Source organism: Tachyglossus aculeatus, assembly GCF_015852505.1.
Source record: "Tachyglossus aculeatus isolate mTacAcu1 chromosome 12 unlocalized genomic scaffold, mTacAcu1.pri SUPER_6_unloc_2, whole genome shotgun sequence".
Classification (NCBI taxonomy): Eukaryota; Metazoa; Chordata; class Mammalia; order Monotremata; family Tachyglossidae; genus Tachyglossus; species Tachyglossus aculeatus.
The window spans coordinates 16,515,690-16,523,935 of record NW_024044829.1 but is presented as its reverse complement, the minus strand read 5'-3'; the positions used below and the strand labels follow the sequence as shown (position 1 = coordinate 16,523,935).

Here is an 8,246-nt window from a genome sequence, read left to right as displayed (position 1 = left end):
ATGATGCAAGTGTGAAAAGAAGTAGCCTGGAAAATGAAGGTTTGGTGGAATTCATGTGGGCTGGGAAGATGTCTACCAAGTCTGTTGTACTCCCTCAAGCACATAGTACAGTGCTCAATAAATACCACTGATTGATTCTCCCTTTGTGTCTTTTAAAAACACGATAGGAAGCAACATAGGGGAATCACCTATATGAGGGGGCAGAAACCTGGTTTTATGGATGAATAATATCTTGATATTTTATAAAGCCTTCATTTTTACTAGTTATCGTGCAGTTTATTCCACTTTGCACTCAGAACATCTTAGGAGATAGGGAGGAGCAGCAGCATGGCATAGTGGGTAGAGCATGGACCTTGGAGTCAGAAGGTCATGGGTTCTAATTCTGGCTCTTCCACTTGTCTACTGAGTGACCTTGGGCAGGTCACTTTACTTCTCTATCACCTCAGTTTTCTCATTTGTAAAACGGGGATTGAGACTGTGGGCTCCACGTGGGAGAGGGACTGTGTCCAACCTGACTTGCTGGTATCTACCCCAGCGCTTAGGTATAGTTCAGGCACATAGTAGGTGCTTAACAAATACCATTAAGCACTTAGTATATTGCTTTACACACAGTAAGCACTCAATAAATATGATTGAATGAATGAGGTGCAGGTGGTATTGTCCCCATTTTACAGATGCAGAACTTGAAGGCCAAAGAGATTCAGGGGCTTGTCCAAGATCCCCCAGTAGACCAGTGGCAGATGAGGGAGGTTGAACCCCTCTGCCTTATACACCTCGAACAGTCTACCCTGCCACCGCAGAGCACTGTATGCCACAATTCCCATTCCCTGCATGGCAGGGAGTTGGCAAGGACTGAGTCAAATAGGTTTAAGTGCCCTCTTAAACCCCCTGGGCTCAAGAGTTTTCTCGCTCCCCCACCAATACAGATTCTGGGAGACTGCCATGCTTTATAACTAAGAACTGTTTTGCTTGGCACAAGAACTATTCATTTACTTGTCTTTATGTTGTTGCTTTGGTTGGTTTACTCTTGTTGTTTGCAACACATTGTTAGCATTGTTCTCAATCTGGCAAGGCCCACCTTTATTGTAAATACCATATTGGGCAGGGACTATGTGATATTTGCATCTACCCCAGCTGGTAGCATAGTGCTTGGAGCACACTACTTAATTAATTAATGATGTCATGTATTAAGCACTATGTGCAAAGCACTGTTCTAAGCACTGGGGAGGTTACAAGGTGATCAGGTGGTCCCACAGATAGCTCACAGTCTTAATCCCCATTTCACATTTTACAGATGAGGTAACTGAGGCACAGAGAAGTTAAGTGACTTGCCCAAAGACATACAGCTGACATTTGGTGGAGCCAGAATTTGAACCCATGAACTCTGACTCCGAAGCCCATGCTCTTTCCACTGAGCCACGCTGCTTCCCCAACTTTATACATACCATTACTTCCAAAAACTAACTTGAATGCAGGTCTTCCAAATTCAGAGTACCCTACCCTTTCCACTAGACCACAGTCTTCCAAACCCCTTAGGCTCATCTCTGAAGACGATTTGAATACTCCGTTCCCTCAATCCTGCCCCCTCTTAATAGTAATAATAATAATAATGGTATTTGCTAAGCACTTATATATGTCAAACACAGTTCTAAGCCCTCTTCCTCCTTTCTCTCTACCTCCACTACTTGGATTTGCTCATACCTTCAACCCTTTCTTTTCCTTGCAAATTTTCCATTTCAGTTAAACAAACCAATGGCTGTTTTTGAGTCTACTGTGTGCCACACACTGTACTCTTTGGGAGAGCACAATTGAAGACAACTAGGAAAGGAAAAGCGCATCCCGTATTTGGCCCAAAGCTTTACTCAAATGGTTTACCAATATGTTCTCTAGGTTTTTTGACTGTAATCGCTTATAGAGAAGGGACGGGGCTGTGGTTGCATTTCATTTCTGTATGGTCCAGCAGAATACTATGTGGAAGTGGGGCTAAGATTTGTTCTGGTTCTTTGGATGACACTGGGAGTGATGCAGAAAACCATAGGCACAAAACACTGTGTCTCTTTAAAATCCTTCCTGTCCAGAAACACCCATTTGGGCCTACTTTCTGTGGATTTGTCTGGAATTGAATTAGACACTGAAGAGTGGTTGCTTGGGTCACTCTATGTAGAGTAAATAGTTTTCCGCCTTACTGATCAATCATATTTATTTTACAATGTGTGCCCAGCACAGTACTAAGCGCTTGGGAGAGTACAATATAACAGAGTTCATAGACACCTTCCCTGTCCACTAAATCATCTCCAGTGTTCCCAGAAATGCCCTGATGAGATTAGAGAAGCTGCTCTAATACAGCAAATCTGCTGTGTCCTAAAGTGGTGGTCAAATAAAGCCATAAGAGCACCAACCTGGGAGTCAGGGGACCTTGGTTCTAATTCCAGCTCTGCCTTGTGCCTGCTGTGTGACCTTGGGTAAGTTACTTAACTTTTCTGTGCTTCAGTTACCTGATTTGTAAAATGAAGATTAAATATCTGTTCTCTCTCTGACTTAGATTGTGAATGTTGTGTGGGATAAAGGACTTTGTCTGACATGGTTGCCCTCTCAGGGTCACATCTGGAGAGTTTCCAGTACTCTGCCAGTCTCAGCTACGGGAAGGAGAGTCAAACAGAGGCATACACGTTCTATTCCTAGCTTGAGCAGTGGCTAGCAAGTAGAAGGCAATCTGCTACAAGTCAAAACTCATCTTTCCTGAGCAGCAGTGGCATGGGGGAGTGTCAAGGGCAGGGACACAGGTTTACTGAATGGGAAGAGGCAATGGTAAACCACTTCCATATTTTTACCAAGAAAAGTCTATGGATACATTATCAGAACGATTGCAGATGGAGATGGGGTGTTCTGGGAGAGATGTGTCCATGGCATCGCTATAGGTCGGAGATGGCTCGACAGCATAAGACTGACCTGATTATCTTGTATTTTCCCCAGCGTTTAGAACAGTTCTTGACACATATTAAACAATTATCATTGTTTTTTGATGAAAGTAGTGTACACCGGGGGTCAGAGACAATTTTGGCTCCCTTGATTAACCATCAATGGAGCATTTGAGTTGGAATACGGCAGGACAGACTGATCTGATGTTTCATGGACAAGTAGCTCATATAAATTTGAGATGTCAGTAGTGAGAATGTTCATTATCTATGTGTTTTCTTGGCAGGAATAGTGACTCTCATCTGTGTGCTCACTTTCCCCGTAGACTGAATGGAGAATGAAAACAATGTGACAGAATTCATTCTTTTGGGACTTAGAATCCAGGGATGCATAAATTAATAGCATGTTTTAGCTGTCTACAGTGTTACTATGATTAGCAACTTGCTCATCATGACAACCATAACCAGCAGCAAGAATCTGGGATCTCCCATGTACTTTTTTCTTACTCATATGTCCTACATAGATATGATTTATTCTTCTTCCTTAGCCCCCAAACTGATTGCAGACTTTTTCAGGGAGAAAAGCATCATCTCCTTTGAAGTTTGCATGACCCATGTCTACGTGGAACACATCTTTGGAGGTGCTGAGATCATCCTTCTCACAGTGATGGCCTAGTATCGCTATGTGGCCATCAGTAGGCCTCTGCACTACCTGACCATCATCAACAGGCAGTTATGCAGGCTGCTGGTGGGGGTCGTCGGGATGGGGGGAATCTTCACACAAAGATCCAGATTCTTTTCACGGTGAGATTACCATTCTGTGGCCCCAGTGTGATCGATCACTTCATATGTGATCTGTATCCTTTGCTGAAACTCGCCTGCAGTGACACCCAAACCCTCGGTCCCTTCGTAGCTGCCAACAGCAGGGTGATCTACCTGTTCAATTGCTTGCATCCTTTTGACTCTTTCCTATGTTGTCATCTTACACTCCCTGAAAACTCACAGCTTGGAAGGCAGATGCAAAGCCCTCTCCACCTGCATCTCCCACATCACTGTTGTTGTCTTATGCTTTACTCCCTTTATATTTGTGTATATGTGATCCATGACCATTTTGCTTGTAGGTAAAACCGTGGCTGTATTTTATACCGTGGTAGCCCCCATGCTAAACTCCCTAATCTACACTCTGAGAAATGCAGAGGTTAAGAATGCCATGAGGAAACTTTGGAGAAGAAAAGTGCCAAGACTAAAGATAAATGGTCCAAAATGAAACTCATGTTCACACAAATGAGAGAAGCAGCTGACTTTCTCAGAGAAAATTGATCAAGAGAAATGTGGCCACTGGGGTTCGTGGTCAGAAATTTTAATTGTGTATTCCCTTTCCTTATTTAGAAAACTCTCAAGATTTTAGGTGCTTCTTTCCCATCTTCTTCCATCCATGTAAAGTGTGTGTTCTTAGCTTTCTACAGGAAATAATAATAATTACTCTGATATTTGTTAAGTGCTTACTGTGTGCCAAGCACTATACTAAGAGCTGGGGTGGATACAAGCAAATTGGGTAGGACACAGTCTCTGTCCTACATGGGGCTCACAGTCTTAATTCCCATTTTACAGATGAGGAATCTGAGGAACAGAAAAGTGAAGTGACTGGCCCTAGGTCACACAGCAGACCTTGGCACAGCTGCTCTGCAGTGGCAGAGCTGGGATTAGAACCCACTACCTTCTGACATCCAGGTCCGTGCTCAATCCACTATGCCATGCTGCTTCTCAACCAACCTGCTGCTAAAGTTTGCGGTCTGTTTTCTGGATAAACACTACTATCTACTCTAATTTACCCCCCCCCCAAAAAAAAATCCCACCCAAAGCCCTCCAAACAGTAGCATTATTAATAGTGTCTTTGTCCTAGTGTTCTATTAGACCAGTTGTGTCTAGCTATAATCAGTGAAGGGTATCTCTGACAAGAGGAATAATATAAAAATGTAATGCCCTAGATGGCACACAGAGATGTTCATGCTTTTTTTGTTTATGGTATTGGTTGAGTGGTTGCTATGTGCCAAGCACTGTTCCAAACCCTGGGGTAGATACAAGGTAATCAGGTTGTCCCACATGGAGCTCACAGTCTTAATCCCCACTTTACAGATGTGGTAACTGAGGCACAGAGAAGTTAAGTGACTTGCCTAAGTCACACAACAGACAAGTGGTGGAGCCAGCATTAGAACACACATTTTCTGATTCTGACAAGGACGTGCTTGTTCCACTAAGCCACCTTATTTCAGGATAATTTCAAATGGAGTCTTCTGCTGTTCACCATGTCCAGGTGGACTTGCAGAGGGTGCAGAGGTCTAAAAAAGAGCAGTTCAGGCTGTTAGCATTTTAAGGGTCAATCATGCTATTTGCAAAACTGCATCCAGTTCACCAGAGGGATAAATACTGAGAGCATTGCTGAATTCTTCAGTTTCTCTGTACATTCCCTCCCACTGAGGGAAGCTTTGAGATGACAAATCAAAGTACTCTAACTGCAAGGATAGGAAAAACATACAAATAAGAATGATAGAAAACTGGGGTGAACTCATCAGTGTTCAGCTCCTACCTGACTCTCATCACTTAAACTCAGTCCCAAGCTCCGAAGTGAATGCCTCTTTTTGAGTTTTCTGTTGCTTCTGGAACTCTAACCAGGCCTATTTTCTCCCAGAGGAAGATCATCTGGCTCTATGTCCTACCTACTATTACACAAGAGGGGTCAGTGAAGTGGGAGAGGTGAGTGAGCCAAAGAGTGTGGATGGATCAGGAACTGAGGAGCATCAGTTAATCAAAAAAGTTTATTGAGAACTTACTGGGTGTGAATCACTGCATTAATTGAATGAGAAAGCACAATACAAGAGTTGGTAGATGTGATGCCTGCTCACAAGGAGCTTATACCTACAGGAGCAAGGCCTGCTTGTGGTAGACCAGACTATCCCCTTTTTAGCAATCAATCAATGATATTTATTGTTTACTGTGTGCAGAGAGCTGGACTAAGTAATTGGGTGAGTATAAGGGAGAGAAGTAGCATGGCATAGGGGAAAGACCACGGGCCTGGAAGTCAGGGGACCTGGGTTCTAATCCCATCTCTGCCACTTGCCTGCTGTATGACCTTGGGCAGACCACTTAACTTCCTGTGTTTCAGTTCCCTCATCTGCGAAATGGGGATGCACTACCTCTTCTCCCTCATACCTAGACTGTGAGGCCCATGTGGGACCTGGTCAGTGCTTAGTACAGTGACTACCACACAGTAAGTGCTTAACATATACCAGAATTATTATTTTATCTCATATCTACACTAACACTTCCTCCTCCCCCTTCCCTTTCCTTCCCTTCCTTTGAAGCCCACATTATTCGCCTCTACCACCCCCTCCAGATTCTTGTAGCCGTCATCTACCGCCCTCCCGGCCCCACTTCCGACTTCTTTAACGACTTTGACCCCTTCCTCACCTTCCTTCTCTCCTTCTCCATGCCCACTCTGATCCTCGGAGACTTCAATATCCACATGGATATCCCTAACGACTCCTCTGCCGCCCGCCTTCTATCTCTCCTTGACGCTGCCAACCTCTTCCTCCACCCCACCTCGCCCACTCACCAACTTGGTCATACCCTCGACCTCATCATCTCCTACCGCTGCACTGTGTCCACCCTCACCAACTCTGTAATCCCTCTCTCTGATCATAATCTTCTCACCTGCCTCCTCACTCACACTCCTTTCCCCTGTAAATCCGTATTACTCCCTCACAGAGATCTCCGCTCTCTGGACCCCACCCATCTTTCGGAGCGCCTCACACCCCACCTCGCCGCCCTCTCCTCTCTACCCAGTCTTGATGATCAGATTACTGCTCTCAACTCTACCCTTTCTACTCAGCTAGACTCACTCGCTCCCCTTTCCCTTCGCCGCTCTCGCACCACTAACCCACAGCCCTGGATCACTGCCACTGTCCGCCTCCTTCGCTCTTATGCTCGAGCTGCCGAACGCTGCTGGCGAAAGTCTAAACACCATGCCAACCTCGTTCACTTCAAGTTTATCCTTTCCTGCCTTAACTCAGCCCTCTCTTCTGCCAGACAAAACTATTTTTCCTCCCTTATTGACACCCATGCCCATCACCCCCGCCAGCTCTTCCGTACATTCAACTCCCTTCTCAGGCCCCCGGTTCCTCCCCCTCCTCCTTCCCTCACCCCCAACGATCTGGCCTCCTACTTCATTAACAAAATTAAATCCATCAGGTCCGACCTCCCCAAAGTCTCTTCCCCCCTTCCTCCATCCCCCCGGCTCTCAACACTCTCTGCTACTCTCCCATCCTTCCCAGCGGTATCCTCAGAGGAACTCTCCTCCCTCCTCTCAAGTGCTACTCCGGCCACCTGTGCTTCTGACCCCATTCCCTCTCATCTTATGAAATCTCTCGCTCCATCCCTTCTCCCCTCCTTAACTTCCATCTTCAACCGCTCACTCTCCACTGGTTCCTTCCCCTCTGCCTTCAAACATGCCCATGTCTCTCCCATCCTAAAAAAACCCTCTCTTGACCCCACCTCACCTTCTAGTTATCGTCCCATATCCCTCCTACCATTCCTTTCCAAACTCCTTGAACGAGTTGTCTACACGCGCTGCCTAGAATTCCTCAACAACAACTCTCTCCTCGACCCCCTCCAGTGTGGCTTCCGTCCCCTTCATTCCATGGAAACTGCCCTCTCAAAGGTCACCAATGACCTCCTGCTTGCCAAATCCAACGGCTCATATTCTGTCCTAATCCTCCTCGACCTCTCAGCTGCCTTTGACACTGTGGACCACCCCCTTCTCCTCAACACGCTATCTGACCTTGGCTTCACAGACTCCGTCCTCTCCTGGTTCTCCTCTTATCTCTCCGGTCGTTCTTTCTCAGTCTCTTTTGCAGGCTCCTCCTCCCCCTCCCATCCTCTTACTGTGGGGGTTCCCCAAGGTTCAGTGCTTGGTCCCCTTCTGTTCTCAATCTACACTCACTCCCTTGGTGACCTCATTTGCTCCCACGGCTTCAACTATCATCTCTACGCTGATGACACCCAGATCTACATCTCTGCCCCTGCTCTCTCCCCCTCCCTCCAGGCTCGCATCTCCTCCTGCCTTCAGGACATCTCCATCTGGATGTCCGCCCGCCACCTAAAGCTCAACACGTCGAAGACTGAGCTCCTTGTCTTCCCTCCCAAACCTTGTCCTCTCCCTGACTTTCCCATCTCTGTTGACGGCACTACCATCCTTCACGTCTCACAAGCCCGCAACCTTGGTGTCATCCTCGACTCCGCTCTCTCATTCACCCCTCACATCCAAGCCGTCAC

At 46.2% G+C, this 8,246-nt stretch overlaps 1 non-coding gene across 1 annotated transcript; it reads left to right on the top strand.

The window, feature by feature from the left end:
* The first annotated feature begins 2,586 nt into the window (after positions 1-2,586).
* LOC119921519 lies at positions 2,587-2,724 on the top strand. Its single transcript, XR_005448552.1, has one exon. It is a non-coding gene; the product is annotated as a small nucleolar RNA SNORA7 (small nucleolar RNA).
* Positions 2,725-8,246: the final 5,522 nt, after the last annotated feature.